Source organism: Pleurodeles waltl, chromosome 3_1 (genome assembly GCF_031143425.1).
Source record: "Pleurodeles waltl isolate 20211129_DDA chromosome 3_1, aPleWal1.hap1.20221129, whole genome shotgun sequence".
Taxonomy (NCBI): domain Eukaryota; kingdom Metazoa; phylum Chordata; class Amphibia; order Caudata; family Salamandridae; genus Pleurodeles; species Pleurodeles waltl.
The window spans coordinates 1413057090-1413080897 of NC_090440.1; positions in this window are offsets into that span (position 1 = coordinate 1413057090).

A 23808-nucleotide genomic window follows, 5' to 3' on the forward strand; every position below is an offset into this window, starting at 1 on the left:
TGGAGAGAATTTGGGAATCCTCTATCCATATCTGTAGTCTATTTAGAATCTGCTTGCTGAATATCTTTTGACTAACATCAATCAGACTAATAGGCCTATAGTTGGTAGGTTGTTCCCTTGGCCCTTTCTTATAAATAGGGACTATGATTGCTCCTTGCCACGTGGTAGGAAGTCCTCCCCCCCTCAATATCTCATTACTGAGCGCATTTAGATACAGAGACCAGGTTGTCGGTCGGGACAAATATAAATCACCTGGGATGCCATCAAGACCAGTGGCCTTCCCTTTACGTATTGATTGAAGAGCCAGTGTTGTTTCTTTTAGGGAGAAAAGGTCCAGGTCAAATTTGGGTGGTATAACTCTCCCTCCCGTTAAGGTGTTTGCAAAAAGGACATTAGGTTTTAACAGAGGAATAGCAGTACTACTAAAATGATGTTTTCTGTATACATTTGTAAAATACTTCACCCAAGTTTCTGGCTGGATTACAGGGTAGTTCTCCACGCCTTGGAGAATACTTTTGTCTGCCACTAATTTCCAGAATAAATTAAAATCCTTCTCATGAAGTGCATCAACCATCCTGTTCCAATATCTGGTTACTCACTCTTTTTTTTGTTTTTAAGTACAATTTTGTATGCAGCCCTAGATTTTCTTATCTCTCGGCAGTTCCCTTCCTTAAGTGCTCCCAATAGCTGTATTTTGGCCTGACGACAAGTGTTGGTGAACCACCTTGATTCTCTAATCCCAATCTCTGTCCGCCTCCTTGCTACCTGGAAATGTGGTTTTAACCGGGTGATCAGAACGCTATGCAGATTGATCAGATCCACCAATATCATATTTGTATGCTTCAATGGGGAAAGCGTTGTTACGACTATTCTATAGATTAGTAGCTGGAAGTTTTCATCTTCTTCCAACCATTCCCATTTCACATTTTTACAATCATTAGTCCTAGTTAGGACACAATTTGGTCCCATGTTGTCAATGTCTTACAGCTGAATAGAATAGTAGAAAAGGAGGTACTCAAAGCTTGATGGTCACTATCAATACGAGGGAGAACAACCATGTCAATAAGAGATTTCCAGAGAGCGTCATCTACTAGGACATAGTCCAAGTGGCTAGAATATTGACCTCTCCTGTATGTGGGCCACGCCGGGGTATCTGATCTGGTGTTTCCATTTACTATTTCTTAGTCCCTTCATTTTAATTTGATCTTTGAATAGTTCTAATGCTCCTCCTCCTTTCTTAGATGTGGCTTGCACCGGCCCAGATCTATCCCATGCATCTGCAAACCTGATTTCTCTTTGCTGGTTGTCGTCTCTGCAACTCAATTGCATATTGAAAGCTGCAGGACTCATGAACATCTCAGGCCTGCCACTGCGGCCTACAATACAATTTCTAAACTGCCATTTTGACTTGGCAAAATAAACCTTTTGCCAGGCCTAACCCTTCCTTTTTAATAGTTATAACTCATCCCTACCCTAAGGTATGCCCTACAGGCTCATAGGGCAGGGCCCATGCTATTTAAAAAGTAGAATATGTGTGTTTATGTTTTACATGTCCTGGAAGTGTTTTTCACTGCAGTAAGGTTTTCTCATCCATAGACGAACAATGAGTTAACTTATTTCACTTAATAAGTGATAACTTTAGTTTGAAAACAAATAGATTAATACATTTTACACTCATTAGAATTGTAATTTAGAATCCTCTTTAATAGCAAAAGCAGATTTTAAGTTCCTATTCTGAAAATAGATCTTTTAGGAAGTTGTTTTTCTGCTAAAGCAAAATGTTTCCTGTTCTGCCAGTATCTAGGGTCACATGACTGTGAATGTGTGGTAGTAAAACACATCACCATAACACAATAAATTGATCATGGAGTCACAGGCTTATTCGTCACAATCTTCAGAGCCTCAGGCAACAACCCCCAGAGATAGAACCCCCACTTGATGGCCCCTCACCCTCCATTCCACAATCCTAAGACCAGGAATCCAGAATCTGGAATGTAGTGAGAGAAGCACATCACCACAACAACCCGCCTTTTACATATATAACAAAATACATAGCCCTAAACAATTAAATACATACATAATTGAATAACAGGACAGGTACATGGATAATTTCACAGGTACGTTTCTTCATTATGTATAAATTCCATGTCACACATCACAATATCTAGCTAGTTTAGCCACACCCCATTTACTCCTACATGCTGCTGGGTAGACAACCTTGCTTCCTCTTGCATCTGACTCATGAGAACTGGGCTTAGGGCTTGAATGCTTGTCAGCAGAGTTGCCAGTGGATAAACCATCCATTCCCTCACAACTTTCAGCTCCCAGCTCAACTTTCACTACTCTGCTTTTGTCCCACCATTCATGTTCTTCTGCACAACCAGCATTCCCGGACACAGTATCCACTCTGACTGGAGACTTGAATTTGAATTTGGCAACATGTGTTGGATCTTTCACACATGCCCAGTCACCAACTTGATTTCACTCCTACGTTCTGTAATCCTGTGTCTGGCATCATACCCTTCCTTCATTTTGTTTTGAAAAGCTTCTTTTCTGGGCCTTATGATCTTGTCGCCCGCATCAGTGCAATCATATTTACGTTGACATTCTCTCAACCACACAGGAAGCTGGTACGAGTCCCCTCATAACTTCATAATTTACAAAATCCAGAATTAGGACTTGACCAATCGGACCAAGCATGCTCTCCACTGCCTAAAACAACTCAACACTATTTTGAACAGTTCACTGAATGAATCCACCAAAGTGCGATTCATTTTGTCTATGATTCCATCTGCCTGGGGGGGGGTGATAAAATGGTATGTGTTTTATTGCAATTTTATTCGAATATTCCCTCATATATATCAAGACAAACTGTGCCCCATTGTCCGAAACTATTTCCTTTGCACAGCCTTTCCTCAACAACTATTTCTTTAAAAATAATATGACTGATGCTGTGTTCGGTTTCTCCATAAAATCCATTTACCACCACTTTCTCTTTATTTACCACTATGAGGACAAACCTACATTTTCTGATAGAGAATTGGAAGGACCTATTAAATCAATCACAAGTTTTGGCTATGGCCCCTCAGGAAGACCACATGGCTGAAACAGCATACATTTCAATTTCAGCCCTTTATCACTGGTGGTACATTTAACACATCCTCTGACACTCGTAATGATTTCTTTGTCCATCCCTGGCACCCAATAACTGTTCCTAATCTTTTTCTTAATAAGGGTCTGTCCCACTCAAAATGATCTTTTCCCTTAATCCACTGAGAGGAATACATTTGTTATCACACACTAACATTAAATTTTTCTCTAACGAAAACTCATCTGCCGCCTTGAAGAATTTCTCCTTATGCCAACCCTCTTTAAATGACTTCTTGACACTCTCCAGTTCTTCATCTTGCAACATTTTGATATTCCACTCATCATCGCATTGTATTGGCATACATCAATCATTGCTATTAAACACTCTCCATCATCCTCCTTCCAGTTCTCGGAACACTTCTCGCCACTTACCGGGGAGCATGCTAAATAATTTGCTCTAGTTTTTTTATCCCTGGGAGGTATTCAATGTTAACATTACAAGAGTTTAGAGCTCAGTATAGCCAACCAAGGGTTGTGGTCTTTAATAACAGTTCCCCGGAGAATTTTCACCAATGGATTGTGGTCCATTTTAAGGATACATTTCCTGGCTAATATAAAACATTTAGGCCCTGATTTAAGAGGTTCTAGCACCTCCTTGAGCCACATTAGTGCCATTTATTTACATTAATGTGGCGCCACGAGGCCAAAATTCCCACACCGGATTTTCAAATTGGCGCTAAGTATGCATTGCACCACTTTGTAACCCCTTGCACCACATTATGCCTGTGCCAGGCATAATGTATGCAATCTAAAAGATTTCTTTGTGCCATTTATTGCAGCATTTTTAACACCTGCTCAGAGCAGGTGTTAAAAGGAGACACACCATTATTTATAATGAGCCTCAATGTGCTTTGCAGGATTAGCGTAAACATTTTGGACGCTAATCCTGCAAAGCGCCAAACTAGTGTAAAACATTTTGACCCTATTCCCCAAACTACCGCCTTGGTGTGCCATACCTTTAATAAGGGGTACACATAGTGGCGTTAAGGGGTGCTATGGGGTGCAAGACATCTGCCCCTTAAAATGTTCGACCTAACAACAGGCCAGCAATTTCTTTTCTATAACAGAAAACACCTTTTAATTTGCTTTTAACGACTTGGAGGCAAAACCCACAGTTATTTCATCAGCTTCTGTTTGTGGGATCAAATGGTGCCAATACACCAGCAAATTCAATGTAATTTTGAAGTGCTAGAAATTACTCTTGGCATGCTTCACTCCAATCAAATGTGCAGGTTTCGCAGAAAGTTGTTTTTTGGCCTAGGGGCTTTCGTAATGGCTTCCATCAACACAGGTCTAGCCTATACCCCTTTTTCAGAAATAACATAGCCAAAATGCTCAATGCTATTTTTCACAAACACTCATTTTGGTTATAATACCAAATTTCTGTAACCTCTTTCAGACAACATGCATAAGTTTATCATGACTGCAAAGGTCTTTCCCTGTCATCAAAATGTCACCCTGGAAGGTCACAACCTCTTTGATGCCCTGTGGTATGTTTTACACCTGTTTTTGAAATGTGACTTTTGCCTGTGACGTTTAGGAGTCTGTAACATCACCACTCGTAGTTTCTCATTATGAGCCCCTCGCATTTTGTTTTACCATTGGCTGCTTACTTCAAGATAGTGGCACCATAATTTGCATCCCGTTTGGCCCCTTAGAACTTGATGGAGCAAATATGTTAATCTGAGAAATTTATAATGTCTAATGTGTGTTTATTAATGTGAAAATTTCATAGAGAAACTGATATTAGAAAATTACGCGTGTTAGCAGAATGTGCCCACGGGAAGTGGTCACCATGTGTATTAACAAGATGCTAAATAATGAGAAAAATTCATGTAAAATGTATTAATATATCATAACTGGATGTATAACCTGTGTTTTGTGTTAATGTGCATTCTTAACTTACCCGAACCAAAAGGCCTGGTTTCACTGGGCCTTGCCTGCTTATAAAGTGAAGACTCAACGAGGCTTGCGAGGACTGGTAACCGGAGTAAAGGACCTTGAACTGTGCAGAGTTCAGATGGCTCTGCAAGAACATTCTGCAAATGTACCAGCGGACAGGAGATGATGAAGACAATTTGATACAATTATGTGTAGTGTAGGCTAAATGTACTTTCCCAGGACTTGAACAATAGAGGCATTGACTAAAGACTTATATGCAACAATTCCGTTACCTGAAGAGCCGGATGATGTTCTCATCACCAGAAGGACCAATCAAATTAATGGAACTTGAAGACTAGGCAGAAATTTAGATTCGGTAATTAGAGTCCTAACTTCTGATAAGTTTGACCAATTAGCAAATAGTGGGATGGACTGAGAGACCCTAATAAAAAGTCATGACAAGGGGAGCGAAATCAGAGTGGAGAGGAGAAAGTCGATGACGTCAGGAGACGCTGTCTGAAGTGCTGATAATTGGGCTTGCACTCTGTGAGCCTGATACTTTGCTGACTATTGATGACCTGGGGACGAAGACTGACTCGTTGCTGATCCATCCTGGATAGGTAGCTATGAAAATGTGACTGACAAAATGTTGTGCCTTTTCTTCTAGGTGCCAACTGCGCTGCTCTGAATAGATTTTTCTCTCTTAGATAGATTTTTCCAAAATTAATGTTTCAGCCAGAATTGTTTTCGCATGAAGGCCCACATGCTGATGCTAATCTTGGTTAGGTAGGCTGACAGGGGAGACGTTGACGGTGACAATTGACTGACAAATTTGCATTGCTAATTTACTCCATTAATGTTGATAATTGCTGACTTATGATTTGCTTTGATTGCTTGGGATTCTTTTGGTGAATAATGTTTTCGTGATGATTTATAAAGCTTTGATTAATAAAAGGCAAATAAAGATTTTGAATAGAATTGTAAACAATGAGGAATAAAAACTATTAACCTTTTTCAGTGAGTAATGGTTATTTTTGTCAATTAGGGTTTCCATTCATGTTTATTCGAATGTTGACATTAATTTATTAATGTTGATTATTGTATTAGTAATCATTGCATGACTAGGATACTCCATGCGATCCGGAAGGTTCATCGACCTATACGCGTCCCCTTGTAAGTTTACATACTAAGTACCAGGCGCAGTAGCAGTTTTTGGTAGCTGCTTGATGGTTAGTTTCCTTCGAGAACTAGTTATGTGGTGATTTTTGGTTATGGTACTAGTTTCAGTAAGGATTAGTTATTCGTATTTTATGAGATTTGAATTGTATTTTTCTGTAATAGCAATTGCAGCAAAGATGATGTCCCCTTAAGCCCAGAAATGACTTTTCCAGATCCTGTATCCTGCTAGTGAAGTTGGGTATGTTCTCAGTGTATTTTGAGGAAGCATGAAAGGGGCAGGTTGGGCATGCACAGGTTTAAGCAAATTGCAGGTGAATTGTGATGTATGTGAGGTAAAGTAGGGAGTCTGCGTACTCCAGCTAAGGTTAGTAGGAGTGTGTGTATTCCGCAGTGTGAGAGTAGGGATGTCGTCGAACTTCATATGTATGTGGCGCTTGGTGCTCAAAAATTATATACGTGGTTGTTGGTGATGTACGGACCCTGTGTGGTCTAAGACTCCGGAGTATATTGACAAGTGAAGGAGACACTTAGTTATATGTTGTAATCTGCCTGGTTTAGTAGGTTGATGGGGCGTGGTCAACAAAATTGGTGTGTATGACAGTTGAATAAAAGGAAAAATTTGACTGAGAATTGGTGAGTTCAATGGGCACCAGAACAGACCCATTGATCAGTTGAGAGTAAAATTTGCGGGTCGAATTTTGCTTGCGGATGTGGGGGACTGAGAAAGAGGAATAGCTATATGAGCCAAAAGGGCCATTAGTGAAAATCCGTAAGGTCTCTGAAGCGATTGTGTCCATTCCTATAGTAAACCAGCAGGCTTGTTTTATATATCGGGTTTTGGTAAAGCTCGCAAAAATTTTGCATTAGTTGTTTGAATCGAGTTAAGGAGGACGAGCCGCAAGACTTTGTCAGCTGCTCTGTGGGAGTGTGACGTCAGAGTGTGCCGCGCTGGGATAGGTTGTTAGGTGAGAAGAGCCGCGAGCGGATTGGCAGCCCTCTGTAGGAGGCAATTGGTTGAGTAAGCAGGTGAAAGGAATCTTGGGAGTAAAAGTCATTTCATTATTGAATCAAACGTAAACAGGACAGGCAGAATGAAGTTTTTCAAGGCATTTAAGAGTGCAATGAAGGTCAATACTTACATTAAGGTATCAGTGTGGGAGCCGACCCCACCAGAGGATTCTCTGACTTATTTTGTGATGGCGTAGTGAGGTGTAGCACCGTGTCTTTGATTGAGAAAATTGAGCAAGTTAACAAAAAATCAAGGGTCTTTAGCGTTTCCGGAGCATGGAAAGTTTAATTTGAGAATTTTGGATCAATTGTGAATGTCATTATATGACATGAAGCCATTACCGAGACCTGCACAGTTTGAAGCTTTAGCAATCTGGGAGCTAGTGGCCAGACAGCAACTGGAGATGAAGTTTAAGAAGAGGATGAAGAAAGCAGAAAAATCATTAGCTGAAGCTAGATGGGATTGGGAGCAAAAGAGATGGAGGATGGCAAAACTGCAGGAGATTAAATTGTTTCCTGCCATTACAGAGGGAGACGAGGCAGAGAAGGAAGATAGTGCTAAAGAAGATGAGACTGGAGGAAGGAAGAAAAAGAGAAAGTCCTATGTAGATGATGATGATTCCGATGTTGAGGATCTCATTACGCAATTGTTGAGAGATAGACCTCCACCTTCAACAACCTATACGGGGGTTTCAGGTACTAATGCTACTGCCCCTACAGTTGCTCCGGCACAAGCCAAGGGAGCCGAGGGAGCTGTACAGGCAGAAGGCAGGCAATTGCCAGGGGTAGTACAGAGTACACCTAATGCAGGAACTAGTACTGTAGTGCAGGCGCTGATACATCCACCCTCAGTGCAGAGAATTTATCCAGATGTACTAGTTCTTGAGAGAGGTTCGAATATCATGGTACCAAGGTAACAGGTGTTTCCGAAGCTAATGCTGGTTCAGACAGATCCGACACAAATGTTATTGCCTTCAGCCCAAGCACAGGGTCTACTTAAGTTGCCCTGTTCAGCGGTGCTTTGACATGGCGGTCTTTGCCCTGTTCAGCGGTGCTTTGCCAGGGCGGTCTTTGCCCTGTTCAGCGGTGCTTTGACATGGCGGTTCTGATACTGACATTGGTGTGTGGCATAACGATCTCCATACTGGACATTGGTGTGTGGCATGACGATTTCCACACTGGACATTGGTGTGAGCCATGACGATTTCCACACTGGACATTGGTGTGTGGCATGACGATTTCTGCACTGGACATTGGTGTGTGGCATGACGATTTCCACACTGGACAATGGTGTGTGGCATGACGTTCCATCATTGGCCAGCGGGGCTGTGGCATCCTGGCCCCGCCTGGGCTGTGTCTTGTGCGGTGGTCTCAGGACCAGTGACGATACTTGGGCCCTCCTGGGCTGTGACTCCGGCGGTGGTCTCCTGACCAGTAACGATACGTGGGCCCTCCTGGCCTGTGACTCAGGCGGTGGCCTCCTGACCAGTAACGATACTTGGGCCCTACTGGGCTGTGACTCCGGCGATGGTCTTTGGACCAGTAACGATACTTGTGCCCTCCTGGGCTGTGACTCCAGCGGTGGTCTCCTGACCAGTAACGATACTTGGGCCCTCCTGGCCTGTGACTCTGGCGGTGGTCTCCTGACCAGTAACGATACTTGGGCCCTACTGGGCTGTGACTCTGGCGGTGGTCGCTGGACCAGTAACGTTACTTGGGCCCTCCTGGCCTGTGACTCCGGCGGTGGTCTCTGGACCAGTAACGATACTTGTGCCCTCGTGGCCTGTGACTCCGGCGGTGGTCTCCGGACCAGTAACGATACTTGGGCCCTCCTTGCCTGTGACTCCGGTGGTGGTCTCCGGACCAGTAATGATACTTGGGCCCTCCTGGCCTGTGACTCCGGCAGTGGTCTCTGGACCAGTAACGATACTTGGGCCCTCCTGGCCTGTGACTCCGGCGGTGGTCTCCGGACCAGTAACGATACTTGGGCCCTCCTGGGCTGTGACTCCGGCGGTGGTCTCCGGACCAGTAACGATACTTGGGCCCTCCTGGGCTGTGACTCCGGCGGTGGTCTCCGGACCAGTTACGATACTTGGGCCCTCCTGGGCTGTGACTCCGGCGGTGGTCTCCGGACCAGTAACAATACTTGGGCCCTCCTGGGCTGTGACTCCGGCGGTGGTCTCCGGACCAGTAACGATACTTGTTCCCTCCTGGGCTGTGACTCCGGCGGTGGTCTCCGGACCAGTAACGATACTTGGGCCCTCCTGGGCTGTGACTCTGGCGGTGGTCTCCGGACCAGTAACGATACTTGTTCCCTCCTGGGCTGTGACTCTGGCGGTGGTCTCTGGACCAGTGACGACGGTGCTGGCGGTTGTTTCTGGACCGCCGGAAATGATGGCGCACTTCTCCGCCGTGACACTCACAACAGGCTGGGGAGACTTCCTCTGGACATTCCCCACCTTTTTTGGAGTTACAGCTGACTCACCAATCGCCTTCGATCCCATTTCACTTGTTGACCCACCAGGAGTCTTGACACGGTCCCGTCGTCCACTCTCCAATTTCGGAGCCTTTACAGGGGGTGGGCTGCCAGTGCCTTGGCTCCGGGTCCTACTGCCTGCCCTGGTGGACGGTGCACTCCAAAAACCTGGAACACGCACCACTGGTACTGGAGGCTTTTTGGCTGAGGCGCTACGACGGGACTGATGAATTGGAGGGGGGGGTGGTGTCAAAAAGGTCAATTTGACACAGGGACAGTTTCTGACGGACACTGGGATGGGTAGCTGGAGGGGGTCTGGGAGTGGAGGAAGAGGAGGTGGTTGTAGGAGGTGTCACTTTAGCGGTTTTGGGTGCAGGTGCAGGTACTGGAGGCTGTCGTGAGGTGGATGGATGTTGGGTGAGTGATTGTCGGCGTTTGGGTACTTTTGGAGGGGGCGTCACAGACACACTGGGAGAGGACACAGGGGACGTGTAAATGGCAGTGGAGGTGGTGAGTGCAGGTGAGCGGCTTGTGGTGCTGGGTGTCCTGGTGCGAGTCCTAGTGCCTGTGGATGTGGTGCATGCAGGTGTGTGTGTAGACGAAACTGGGAGGGAGGAGGGAGAAGAGGAGGAGGGGGACACAGTGGAGGCAGTGGATGTTGCTGTATCTGTATGGGTGTGATGCTTGTGTGAGTGCCTGTGGTGTGTGTGGTGCTTATGTTTGCTTGAGCTACTTGTGTGTGTTTACTTGTGTGCATGCTGGTCTGTAGGTGTGCTTGGGATAGGCTGGGGTACAGGGGATTGGGTCTGGGTGGAGGAAGTTGGAGGGGGAGGCTGGACACAGGGACAATGGCTGCCATCAGTGCTGAGGCCAGAGATTGCAGGGTTCGCTGAAGGACAGCCTGACCAGAATGAATGCCCTCCAGGAATGCATTACTGTGTTGCAACTCTCGTTCTACACCCTGGATGGCATTCACAATGGTAGACTGCCCAACAGTCAGTGACCTGAGGAGGTCAATGGCCTCCTCACTGAGGGCAGCAGGGGTGACTGGGGCAGGGCCTGAGGTGCCTGGGGCGAAGGTGATGCCCACCCTCCTGGGTGAGCGGGCTCGGGGCAAAGGCTGAGGGGCTGCTGGGAGGGCGGTGCTGGTAGAGGGGGTGGCGGCTGTACCTGTAGAAGTGGGGCGCACAGATGGTGCCGCCACCACAGGGGAGCTCCCATCGGCGGACGAGTCTGTGTCGCTGGTTGGTGATCCGGTGGCAGACGTGAAGCTCCCCTCGCCCTCCGTCCCACTGGTGCATTCAGAGCCTGTGGTGTGGCCCTCCATGGCCATGTGGGATGCAGCTCCCTCGTGCTCCGGTGCCACTGTACCTCCGCCTGATGATGCTGATGTACAAAAGGACAGGGAGGGCAGGAAAAGGGGGGGGGAGACAGAAGAAAGAGAGTTTTAGTGCATGGCATACCGCTACCTTTGGCGGACAAGACAGACGCAGCAGCCCCATGCATAACGCCGTGCTCCTGCCCTCTGCACATGCAAATACATGGCAATGGTGGAAATCTGCGCACATGGATGCCACAGGGGCAACTATACCTCAACTTGCCACTCTTCTGAGGTGGGGTAGAGTGCCACATGGCCTACATTACGGAGGGGCCTTGCCTACCTAACTCGCCCTGGCCTAGTGACACCCACAGCCCACCTCCCCCACCCAGACCCCTCCACTGCACGCAAAGTCAGCAGAATGAGGTTGTACTCCCCCCCTTGTGTCTGCTGTGATGTCCTTAAGCGCCCATCCAACTCCAGGTAGGCCACCGCCAGGATCCGGAACATCAGGGGGGTCATGGTGCGACGAGCACCCCTCCCACATTGGGAGGCCATCCCCAGCTGAGCCTCCGCCGTCTTCTTGCTGCAGCGGTGAATGTTCTCCCATCTCTTCTGGCAGTGGGTGCCCCGTCTCTGGTGGGCCCCCAGGGTCCGGACCTCCTTGGCGATGGCACACCAAATGTCCCTGTTCTTGTGGGCACTGACCTACATGACATGCACAAGGGAAGAGGAACAGTCATTACCAACTGCAACATCACTGTGTGTGGCCCCCTCCATACTCTGACCATGTGGCCCATTTGTTCCCATGCTTTACTGTAGTATGGCTTCTGCCCCCTTCCCTCTTCCACCCAGACCTGTCCACCCAGGCCTAGCCCCTACAACGTGCTCCCTGTGTACTAGCCTGTTGGTCTGGAGGACCGTAGAGTAGCATGTACTGGGGGAGGACCCCATCCACAAGTTTCTCCAACTCCTGTGCAGTGAAGGCAGGGGCCCTTTCCCCAGACGCAGCAGCCATCGTCGCTTCCAGACCGAGGTCACAACAGCACTAGCAGTGTAGGTCCTCTCCTGTCGAAGGTCAGGTATCGAGTGATTCAACAGATAGAAAATGGAGGTGACGTCCGCGGCGGTGACGTCCGCGGCGGTGACGTCCGTGGCGGGGCGCATCATCACCGCCGGCGCACCTGTTCATTGGCTCCTGGGACCCATAGGGTCCAATGTTGACCAATGCAGCATTGCGCCGCGCTCTACGACCGCCTACTGCGATGCTGTGCAAAGCCAGCGCTGTTACCCCACAATCACATTGTCCCAGTTTAGAGGTCAGGCAGCCGCCATTTCAAGGGCCCACATGGATTAATTTTCAACTGCGTCACACATACTGAGGCCTACACTCAACACACATACTGGAAGGGTTTATTGTCTGGTGTACATACATGGAGGAATAGTGACTGGTTCTTAGCTGTTGTCCTTCTTAGGCACCGTCAGCTGGGACATATGAGAAGATGGCGGAATCCTCCAGGGTACCGACCGCTGGTGGACCTGTTGACAAAGGAAGAGAGACATTTAATCGTCACCTACCGGTTTGACCGTGCCACAATCCAGGAACTATGTACCCAGTTGGAGCCAGACCTGATGTCACCAATCCGCCATCTGACTGGAATCCCCCCTGACGTGCAGGTGCTGTCAGTGCTACATTTCCTTGCAAGTGGCTCTTTTCAGACAACAGTGGCCATGGCATCAGGGATGTCACAGCCTATGTTTTTCAACGTGTTGTCCAGAGTGTTGTCTGCCCTGCTGAAACACGTAAGGAGGTACATCATTTTCCCTGAGGTGGCAGATTTGCCTACAGTGAAAGGTGACTTCTATGCCCTTGGACATATCCCCAACGTCATAGGTGCCATTGATGGGTCCCATGTAGCTCTGGTCCCCCCCCGCAGGAGTGAACAGGTGTACAGGAACCGGAAGAGTTATCATTCCATGAATGTCCAGATGGTCTGTTTGGCAGACCAGTACATCTCTCGGGTAAATACAATGTTCCCTGGCTCAGTGCATGACGCCTACATCCTGAGGAATAGCAGCATCCCTGATATGATGGGTCAACTCCAGAGGCACTGTGTATGGCGATTGGGGGACTCTGGTTACCCCAACCTTTCCTGGCTATTGACCCCAGTGAGGAATCCTAGGACCAGGGCAGAGGAAGGCTACAATGAGGCCCATGGGTGGACTAGGAGGGTTATCGAGCGCACCTTCGGCCTCCTTAAGGCCAGGTTCAGGTGCCTACATATGACAGGTGGGTCCGTATTCTACTCACCGAAGAAGGTGTGCGACATCATCATCGCCTGCTCCATGCTCCATAATTTGGCATTGCGACACCAGGTGCCTTTTCTGCAGGAGGATGATCCAGATGACAGTGTTGTGGCAGCTGTGGAGCCTGTGGAGCCTGTGGACAGTGATGAGGAGGAAGCTGAGGAAGAAGAAAACAACAACAGGGAGTCAGTCATACAGCAATATTTCCAGTGAGACACAGGTGAGAACATTTTCATTTTTACCATTACATTAACTTTCACACATCTACCTCTATCCTGTACTGACATTTCACTCACTATTTCTTAACTGAGTTGTCCCCTTCCATTTCAGTTTCACAAATGTGGTAACCTACGTGTCAACTGTTTGCATCCTTGAAGGGCTTGTGATGTGTGACATAGGTATGTTAGCCTTCCAATGGGTAACCCATTATGAAACTGTAATTGATAATACAGAATTACAAATCATAGACTGACTCCAGTTTTTTTTTGTGTTTCAAGGGTGTTTACTTAAGTGTTACAAAATGAAGGGGGTTATAAAATGGTGATGGGTGATGGTGGAGGAAAGTCCATGGCAGAGTCCAGTCTATTAGTCTCACAGGTACATTGCACATCTGCCCATTGTAAGTGGAGCTGGGGCAGTTCCGATTTGGACAGGGTAACAAAGTGGCACAGTGGGGGGACAATCAGGGTGGTCTTATTTCCTGGCGGGGGTCTTGCCATCTTGCTCTGTCCTGTTCCTGGATCTCAGGGCCCGCTTGCGTGGTGGTTGTCCGTCTGCAGGGGATGGGGTGCTGGTGTGTTGGTCCTGTGGTGGGACGTCCTGTCCAGTTGCGCCGGCGGAGATGGTGGGCAGTTCATCGTCGTGGCTAGTGTCAGGGGCCCCTTGGAGTGCCACGGTGTCCCTCAAGGTCTTTTGAATGTCCGTCAGCACCCCTACGATGGTGCCCAGGGCGGAGCCGATGGTCCTGAGCTCCTCCCTGAACCCCAAATATTGTTCCTCCTGCAGACGCAGGGTCTCCTGCAACTTGTCCAGGACCGTGGCCATCGTCTCCTGGGAGTGGTGGTATGCTCCCATGATGGAAGAGAGGGCCTCGTGGAGAGTTGGTTCCCTTGGCCTGTCCTCCCTCTGTCGCACAGCAGCCCTCCCAGTTCCCCGGTGTTCCTGTGCCTCCGTCCCCTGGACCGTGTGCCCACTACCACTGCCCCCAGGTCCCTTTTGTTGTTGGGGTGGTGGGTTACCCTGGGTGCCCTGTAGTGGTGGGCACACTGCTGATTGACCTGTCCTGGGTAGGGAGGTTTGGGCCCGCTGGGTGGGTGCTGTGCTGGTGTTACCAGAGGGTGGCAGCTCAGTGTTGGGCTGTGGCTGGGCAAGGGGAACCGACTGTCCTGAGGCCCACGATGGTCCGGGCTGGTCATCAAGATCCAGTAGGACAGAGCTGCTGTCGTCACTGTGGGCCTCTTCTGGGGGTGGAGTGGTGTTGTCTGGACCCTCTGGTGTGGTGACGTTCCTTCGGGTTCCTGCGGGGGTATAAGTACATGATTATTGCATGTGTTTGTTTCATGGTGTGCAATGAGTGGGTGTGCGTGAACCCCAGTGCAGGCATTCCTGTGTGGGGGCTTGTGTGCTGATGGTTGGGGGGTGTTCTGGGTCTGTGCAGTGGGCATGCTTTAGTGATGGGTGTCCATGCTTAGTTGTGTCATGCAGGTCTTGGGGTTGGGATGGGTGGTTGGTGTCATGGGTAGATTGGTGAGGATTTGGGGTGATAGGGGAGGGTGTGAGGGTGGGGTTGTGTGATTGCATGCAGGTAGGGTGGGGGATATGATAGTTAAGATTTGACTTACCAGTGTCCGTTCCTCCAATGACTCCTGCAAGGCCCTCAGGATGCAAGATGGTCAAGACTTGCTCCTCCCATGTTGTTAGTTGAGGGGGAGGAGGTGGGGGTCCGCCGCCAGTCCGCTGTACCGTGATGTGGTGCCTGGATACCGTTGAACGGACCTTCCCCAGTAGGTTGTTCCACCTCTTCCTGATGTCCTCCCTATTTCTTGGGTGCTGTCCCACTGCGTTGACCCTGTCCACTATTCTTTGCCATAGCTCCATCTTCCTGGCTATGGAGGTGTGCTGCACCTGTGAGCCAAATAGCTGTGGCTCTACCCGGATGATTTCATCCACCATGACCCTGAGCTCCTCCTCAGAGAAGCGGGGGTGTCTTTGGCGTGCCATGGGGTGGTGTAGGTGATGTGTGGGGTGGTGTATGTATTGATGAGTGTGGTGAGTGTAGTGGTATGTGGTGTTTTGTGCTTTGATGTTGTGTGGGTGATGGTGTTGTGTGCCTCTGTGTGATGGGGTTATCTATTCTGTGCTGTCTCTCTGGCCTTCTCTCAGAATTTGTGGTTGTAGGGGTGTGTGGGTGATGTGGGTGTGTGTTTTATATTGTATTGGGTATGTGGGAGTAGTGTGTGTATGTGTATCAGGTGTATGTATTTGGAATTGTCCAATGTGGCTGTGTTTTGTATATGTGTGTGTATTTTTAGCGCAGCGGTGTGTACCGCCAATGGTATACCGCGGTTGAAAGACCGCTGCGTGGATTCATGGGTCGTAATAGCATGGGCGTGTTTCTGTTGCCGTGGAGGTGGCGGATTTGTTTCCGCATGTTTATCGCTGACCTTTGGTGTAGCGGTATTGTGTGGGTGTCTGAATTTCGGCGGATTCCGTGATGTGTGTCATAATAGCTGTGGCGGTCTACCGCGGCCGCGGCGGTGTATTGGCAGTCTTCTGCACGGCGGTAAGTGCCTTATACCGCCAAAGTTGTAATGACCTCCTAAGTATCACCTGTGAAGTTACAGTTTTGTCAGAAGTCAGTAAAATATCTGGGACATCAGATTGAGAAAGGGTTGAGAAGAATTTCCTGGGAAAGGATCACTATGATTCTGCAGAGAAGTCCTCCGACTTCTCAGAGAGATGTTAGAATGTTTCTGGGAATGGTAGGGTACTGTAGACAGTGGATTCCAAATTTTGCCGAAATAGCCAAACCCTTACAACAGTTGACACATAAGGGAGTTACAGACCCTATTATCCTAGATGAGGCATTTACCGAATTGAGAGAGAGTCTGTGCAGAGTTCCATCGTTGGGAATGCCTGATTACACAAAACCTGTCACATTGTTTTGTCATGAACGTGATGCTTGTTCTTTGTCTGTCTTGACACAGGTCCATGGAGGTGCTTATCACCCAGTAGCTTATTTTTCAGCTTCCTTGGACTCGATCACAGCAGCTTTACCAGGTTGCTGGTTGGTCAAAGTCTTTCCCAGTGTTAGGGGGTAGTCATGGGATACCCTTTAACGGTAATGGTACTACATTCTGTTGAGATTTTACTGACAAGGACAAAAAACACAATATTTGACGGAAGCAAGACTGACAAGGTATGAGACGAGCATATTGGGTGCTCCAAATGTAACATTGAAAAGATGTACAGTGCTGAATCCAGCAACATTACTTCCAAGTGATACTGTTGAGATTGAAAAGGAAGAAGATATTGAACATGATTGTCTTGAAGTAGCTGAATTGTGCACAAAACCGAGGCCTGACATTAGAGACACTTGTTTAGAAGAAAATGATCAAAGTGTATTTGTTGATGGTTCGTGTCTCAGAGATAGAACCAGCACACTGAGAGCAGGATATGCAGTGTGCACAATTACAGGCACATTAGAAGCTTCATGGCTTCCAGGTGTGCATTCTGCACAAGTGGCAAAACTAGTAACTCTTAACAGGGCTTGCTATGTCTCTGTAAGGTTAAGAGTCACAATCTATACTGATAGTCAATATGGATTTGGAATTGTTAATGATTTTGGTCAATTGTGGTTCCAGCGAGGTTTTATGACCTCAACTGGAACACCAGTGAGAAATGGCGACCGGATAAAACAGTTGTTGTTCGCAATTCAGTTACCTGAAGAGATTGTGGTGGTGAAATGCAGCGCACACCAAAAGACACAGGATTATATTTCTTTGGGAAATGGATATGCAGATCAAGTCGCAAGGTTTTGCGCATTGAACTGTATATTATTCAAGGATAAGTGGTAACTAATGCCAGAGGAAGAAATGAATTGCGCAACTGTTGCTTTAAAAATAATTGACACTTTAGAAGAGATAAAAACATTGCAAGAAAATGCGGACAAGGAAGAGAAAAAGCTTTGGTTGTAGTTAAAATGTGTCCAAAGACCAGATGAAATGTGGGTTTCTGAGGCGGGCCAGATGGTACTGCCAAATACTTTATTAACTCAGATGGCCCGGTACTACCATGGGCAGACACACATTGGAAGAGATGCCATGGTTAGGCTGTTCAAAGTTGACTGGTTTAATCCAAAATTCAGACGAGCAGCAGAAGCAGTATTTCACAGATGTGTGATCTGTCAACAACTAAGGGGCTCATTCTGAGCCCGGCAGAGCAGACACTGAAATACAAAGTGGGGCCCTCTTACGGGGGCCCCTGCAGTGCCCATGCCATTGGCATGGGCACTGCAGGTGCCCCCAGGGGCCCCACGACACCCCTCACTGCCATCCTGTTCCTGGCGGTCGGAGCCGCCAGGAACAGGATGGCGGTGAGGGGGTCGGAATCCCCCATGGCGGCGCAGCAAGCTGTGCCGCCATGGGGGATTCCCAGGGCAGCGGAAAACCGGCGGGAGACCGCCGGTTTTCCTTGTCTGACCGCGGCCAAACCGCCGCGGTCAGAATGCCCTGCGGGGCACCGCCAGCCTGTTGGCGGTGCTCCCGCATCCCCCGCCGGGGTCGGAATGACCCCCTAAATGTGGGAAAAGGGACAGTGGTGAATTTGAGCCACATTGTAAGAGCAGGAGGACCATTCAGCAGAATGCAGTTGGATTTCATTAAAATGCCTGCATGTGGTGGACGGAAGTATGTATTGGTGATTGTGTGTGTGTTTAGCCATTGGATTGAAGCTTACCCCACACGAAGAAATGATAGTCTCACAGTTGCAAAGCTATTGCTTAGAGAATTAATACCACGGTTCGGATTTCCGATCTCTTTAGAATCAGATGGGGGAACACACTTCAATAACGAAGTGATCAAACCCTTATGTACAGCATTAAACATTGAGCAGAAACTCCATTGCAGTTACTGCCCAGGAGCATCAGGACTTGTAGAACAAATGAATGGTACACTGAAATCAAGAATTGCCAAAATGTGTGCTGCAACAAACCTGAAATGGCCAGATGCATTACCTTTGGTGTTGATGTCAAAGCGAAATATACCTGACAGTAAGACAGGACTGTCACCACATGAGATTATCATGGGCAGAGCTATGAGATTACCAGCAATACCAGTAAATGCTCTTGTCAATATTACAGATGATATGGTGTTGGACTACTGCAAAGGTCTGGCTGATGTAGTTCGATCTTTCTCTCAGCAGGTACAGGCTGTTACCTTGCCACCCATCCATGACCCAGGTCACAACTTAAGAGTTGGAGATTGGGTCTTGATCAAAAAGCGCGTCCAAAAAACTTGCCTAGAGCCGCATTGGAAGGGCCCATACCAGGTGGTGCTGACAACTACGAGAGCTGTGAAGTGTGCTGGACTACCTAACTGGATACATGCAAGTCATACCAAGAGAGTGGTGAGTCCACAAGATCATGAAGAAGTGTTGTTGAAAGCAACAATAGCAGCAAAACAAGTGGCACTTCCTGAACCAGAACCAGAGCAAGTTGAGCCTGAAGTTGACCCAGAGCTGGTGTAAGATGGGTCAATCACACCAGTGAGAGACGAAGGTGCAGTAGTACAAGAGGGGGAGCAAGAGTTGAACCCGATGGAAGCGACTGGAGAACCAAGCAAAGGAGGAGTTCTCCCAGAAGTAGATGGTGCAAAAGCACAAGCAGACCAAGTGCCAGACCAAGAGGGGGAAAGAGTTGAGGCAAATAAAAGCCAAAGTGATCCGACTCCTCTTGAACCTGTTGAAGGAGAATTAGCAGGAGAACAAAGGTTGAAAAGAAAGAGAGAAGGAAGTCGAAGATACGTAGGTCCTGAGTGGGCATATGCAGCAACAAGTGAATGGTAAAACGAGTTCATGTCTTTTTGCTTTGACAAAGAAGTTCCAAATTAGTATTTTGATGCAACATGAAGGGAAAGAATAGACTGAGTTGTTGAGCTAATCTGAAAGAAATCTGAAAGGACATTGTTGAATTAAAACTGGAGAAAGACATTAACAACCTGATGACATTTGAAAACTTGATTATGACAAGCTACTAACCGATTTTGACAAAGGAAGAAAACTGTATGAAACTGAATTGTGAGAAAGAAACATATTTTTATTTTTCCAATTTTTGATTTTTTGTTGCACCATATCTAAGAGTTATTTCTGTTTTCTGATTCTTTATAGATCATGGCTGAATTAAATAATGGCATTAGAAATATTAGGTATTGTAAATATTTGAGTGTTGGAGTGGCAGTTATGTGTGGAATAATGTTTATAAAATGATTGTGGGAATGTCTATTCATGAGATGAAAGAAGCTGTTATTACTCCTGTTCATGAAACTACTATACTAACAGCTTTAGAGAAATTCAAACTAGATGAAAAATGTTTGCATGATTATACTAATGCACGAGGAGAGCATTCTTTTAATGTTTTCTATCGGTTGTGGAATGAGTATGTGGACACAATGAATGCAAAGAATTGTCTTGTGTGTATGCAAATTCCTTCCTCGGTGGAAGAAGGGGTTACGTACCATAGTCTGCCCTTAAAGTATGGCATAACTTGTAGTTTGCTACTAACCAGATTCTATAACCAAGAATATATTCAGTATTTCTATTCAAATCATGACCTGGTATTTTCCTTTGTTCCTATTATTAGATACTTGAGTAAAATAGATAAGGAGCATGATATTGGCCCTCATTACAACCCTTGCGGTCGGTGTTAAAGCAGCGGTAATACAGCCAACAGGGTGGCGGAAAAAAAAATGGAATCACGACCATGGCGGAAACTGCCAACATAGACAGCCACTTTAACACTCTGACTGTCACGGGGGTAGAAACAAACACCGTGGTGGTAACCGCCAACAGACAGGTGGAGGACAAGGTTCCGCCCACTGTATTACAACACCCCTATCCGCCACCTTTTCTGGGGTGGAACCAACGCTATCAAAAGCACGGCAGAAACAGTACACAGAAAGGAAACCACTCATCTCTTGACACCCAACGAGGAACCAGGACGCCATGGAGCCTAAACTATACGTCCTGCCCATGCTGGTCTTCCTCCTTCTGTATCAGGAGCAGGACAGACGCCGTTGATGACCATGGTGAGTACTGCACTTACAACACAGGGTAGGGTGGGAGGGAAAAGAGAGTGACACACACACGCAACACTCAATACCCCCACCTCCACCCTCACCCACAACACCATACACACAAATACATGCAGCAACATTACATATACACCCTCTCACCCCCTGGAAGAACGCAAGAACAAAAGGAAATGATTGTAATGAGTGTAATCAATAAAAATCAGAATTTCAAAAAAACAGTATATACAAATATGTACACCAACTACACAAGACCGGATAGTGTTCCAATCATTGTCCGTGGACCAGTGGTCCCAAAATATATGGACGAAGCCCACACAAGATACCTGACTCGAAACGGAGAGAACACTGCAGGGGCATCAGATCGAAATGAAACAGGCACCTCAGGGGGAGGGGGAGGGATGGCACCTCAGCCAGATGAACGCACAATGCTACTGCTTCACAAAGGGGCTCCATGCCCACTGCTCTATCCTGGGAAGTACAAAGCCACAGTCTCTCAAGTCTTTCGAGTGGGTGGTGTGCCCACTGTTCTATCCTGGGGAGTGCAAAGCCACAGTCTCTCAAGTCTTTCCAGTGGGTGGTTTGCCACTGCTCGATCCTGGGTAGTGCAAAGCCACAGTCTCTCAAGTGGATGCTTTTATCCACTGGTTCTGGAGGGGGCTTGGTGCCCAGAGTGCTTCATCCTGTCAAGGACTGAGGCAGTGGATGTGAATCTCCACTGGTTTTGGAGGGGGCTTGGTGCCCAGAGTGCTTCATCCTGCCAAGGACTGGGGTAGTGGGTGTGAATCTCCACTGGTTCTGGTGGGGTCTTGGTGCCCAGAGTGCTTCATCCTGCCAAGGACTTAGGTAGTGGATGTGAATCCCCACTGGTTCTGGAGGGGGCTTGGTGCCAGAGTGCTTCACATGCAGTGTGGCTGGTCCCATTCCTTCACAAGGGTGTGTGTGCCATGAGATTACCTGGGAACAGGTAGCATGATACGCCATTGAGGCATAGACATACCCCACCCTGCTGCGGCTTCGTCTGCCACCTGCAGGTGCAAACAGTGATGAGAGTCATGCCTCATGGAAGCTGGGCAGGGTCCAGGATGTCTCCTCCAGCCTCGGACAGCTGCCCACTGGGGATGATAGCCATGTCAGCTGTGGTGGCACTGTCTGAGCACGTCGCGGGGCTGGTGGTGGTGCTTGCGGCAGTGTCTGTGGCGGAGGTGCTGGCAGTGGTGCATGTGTCAGCACCTGTTGGAGGGACACAGCAGGACGTCTCCTGCAGCCTCGGACGGCTGCCACTGGGGATGATGCTGGGGACTGTTGCTGAGGCAGCAGACTTCCAGGTGGCGGTGCTGGTGGCGGTGCTGGTGGAGGTGCAGGTGGCGGTGCATGTGGGGGTGTCCACTGCCGTACAGGTTGGTGTAGTGGTTGACAGAAGGGGTGACTCTAGTCCCTCAGTCGGAGCCACCGTGTCCTGTCCTGACCTGCTCTTAGGCTTGTGTCCCTTTCCCACCTTTGATGTTGCCGCTGGTGTCTTGCCACTGCCCCCTTTTGGAGGAGCCCTTGGTTGGTGGTAGGTGCGGCTTCTCACTCCAGGATGTGGGCACCTTCTTCACCTTGGCAGGTGGCGGAATGGCCTGCTCCTTGGCCTCACTAGGTGGCACACTGGCAGCCCTGATGGGTGGCGCACTCGATGATGACCGCAGTTGCTGGCACAACTGTGCCTGGGGATTTGGTGGCTGAGGTGCTGGGCTGAGACCTGGAAAGCCTGGCCCTCTGGGAAGGACGGGGGGAGGTGTAGGGAAGAGGTCAAAGTTAGCGAGGAAAAGTTTTTTAGACACACTGGGACGGTAAGATGGAGGGGGTTTGGGAGTGGAGGAAGAGGTAGTGGTTGTAGGAGGATTACGTTTGCTGAATTTGGGTGAAGGTGCATGGGCCGGAGGCTGTTGTGAGGTGGATGGCTGTTGGGTGAGTGTGTGCCTGCATTTGTGTACTTTGGGAGGAGGGCTCACAGACAAACTGGGAGAGGACACTGGGGATGTGTGAATGGTAGTGGGGGTGGTGATTGCACGTGAGCGATGTGTGGTGATGGGGGTGCTGGTGATGGAGGTAGTGGCTGAGGATGTAGTGCATGCAGGTGTGATTGGAGACAAGACAGGGAAGTCAGTCATACAGCAATATTTCCAGTGAGACACAGGTGAGAACATTTTCATTTTTACCATTACATTAACTTTCACACATCTACCTCTATCCTGTACTGACATTTCACTCACTATTTGTTAACTGAGTTGTCCCCTTCCATTTCAGTTTCACAAATGTGGTAACCTACGTGTCAACTGTTTGCATCCTTGAAGGGCTTGTGATGTGTGACATAGGTATGTTAGCCTTCCAATGGGTAACCCATTATGAAACTGTAATTGATAATACAGAATTACAAATCATAGACTGACTCCAGTTTTTTTTTGTGTTTCAAGGGTGTTTACTTAAGTGCTACAAAATGAAGGGGGGTTATAAAATGGTGATGGGTGATGGTGGAGGAATGTCCATGGCAGAGTCCAGTCTATTAGTCTCACAGGTACATTGCACATCTGGCCATTGTAAGTGGAGCTGGGGCAGTTCCGATTTGGACAGGGTAACAAAGTGGCACAGTGGGGGGACAATCAGGGTGGTCTTATTTCCTGGCGGGGGTCTTGCCATCTTGCTCTGTCCTGTTCCTGGATCTCAGGGCCCGCTTGCGTGGTGGTTGTCCGTCTGCAGGGGATGGGGTGCTGGTGTGTTGGTCCTGTGGTGGGACGTCCTGTCCAGTTGCGCCGGCGGAGATGGTGGGCAGTTCATCGTCGTGGCTAGTGTCAGGGGCCCCTTGGAGTGCCACGGTGTCCCTCAAGGTCTTTTGAATGTCCCTCAGCACCCCTACGATGGTGCCCAGGGCGGAGCCGATGGTCCTGAGCTCCTCCCTGAACCCCAAATATTGTTCCTCCTGCAGACGCAGGGTCTCCTGCAACTTGTCCAGGACCGTGGCCATCGTCTCCTGGGAGTGGTGGTATGCTCCCATGATGGAGGAGAGGGCCTCGTGGAGAGTTGGTTCCCTTGGCCTGTCCTCCCTCTGTCGCACAGCAGCCCTCCCAGTTCCCCGGTGTTCCTTTGCCTCCGTCCCCTGGACCGTGTGCCCACTACCACTGCCCCCAGGTCCCTTTTGTTGT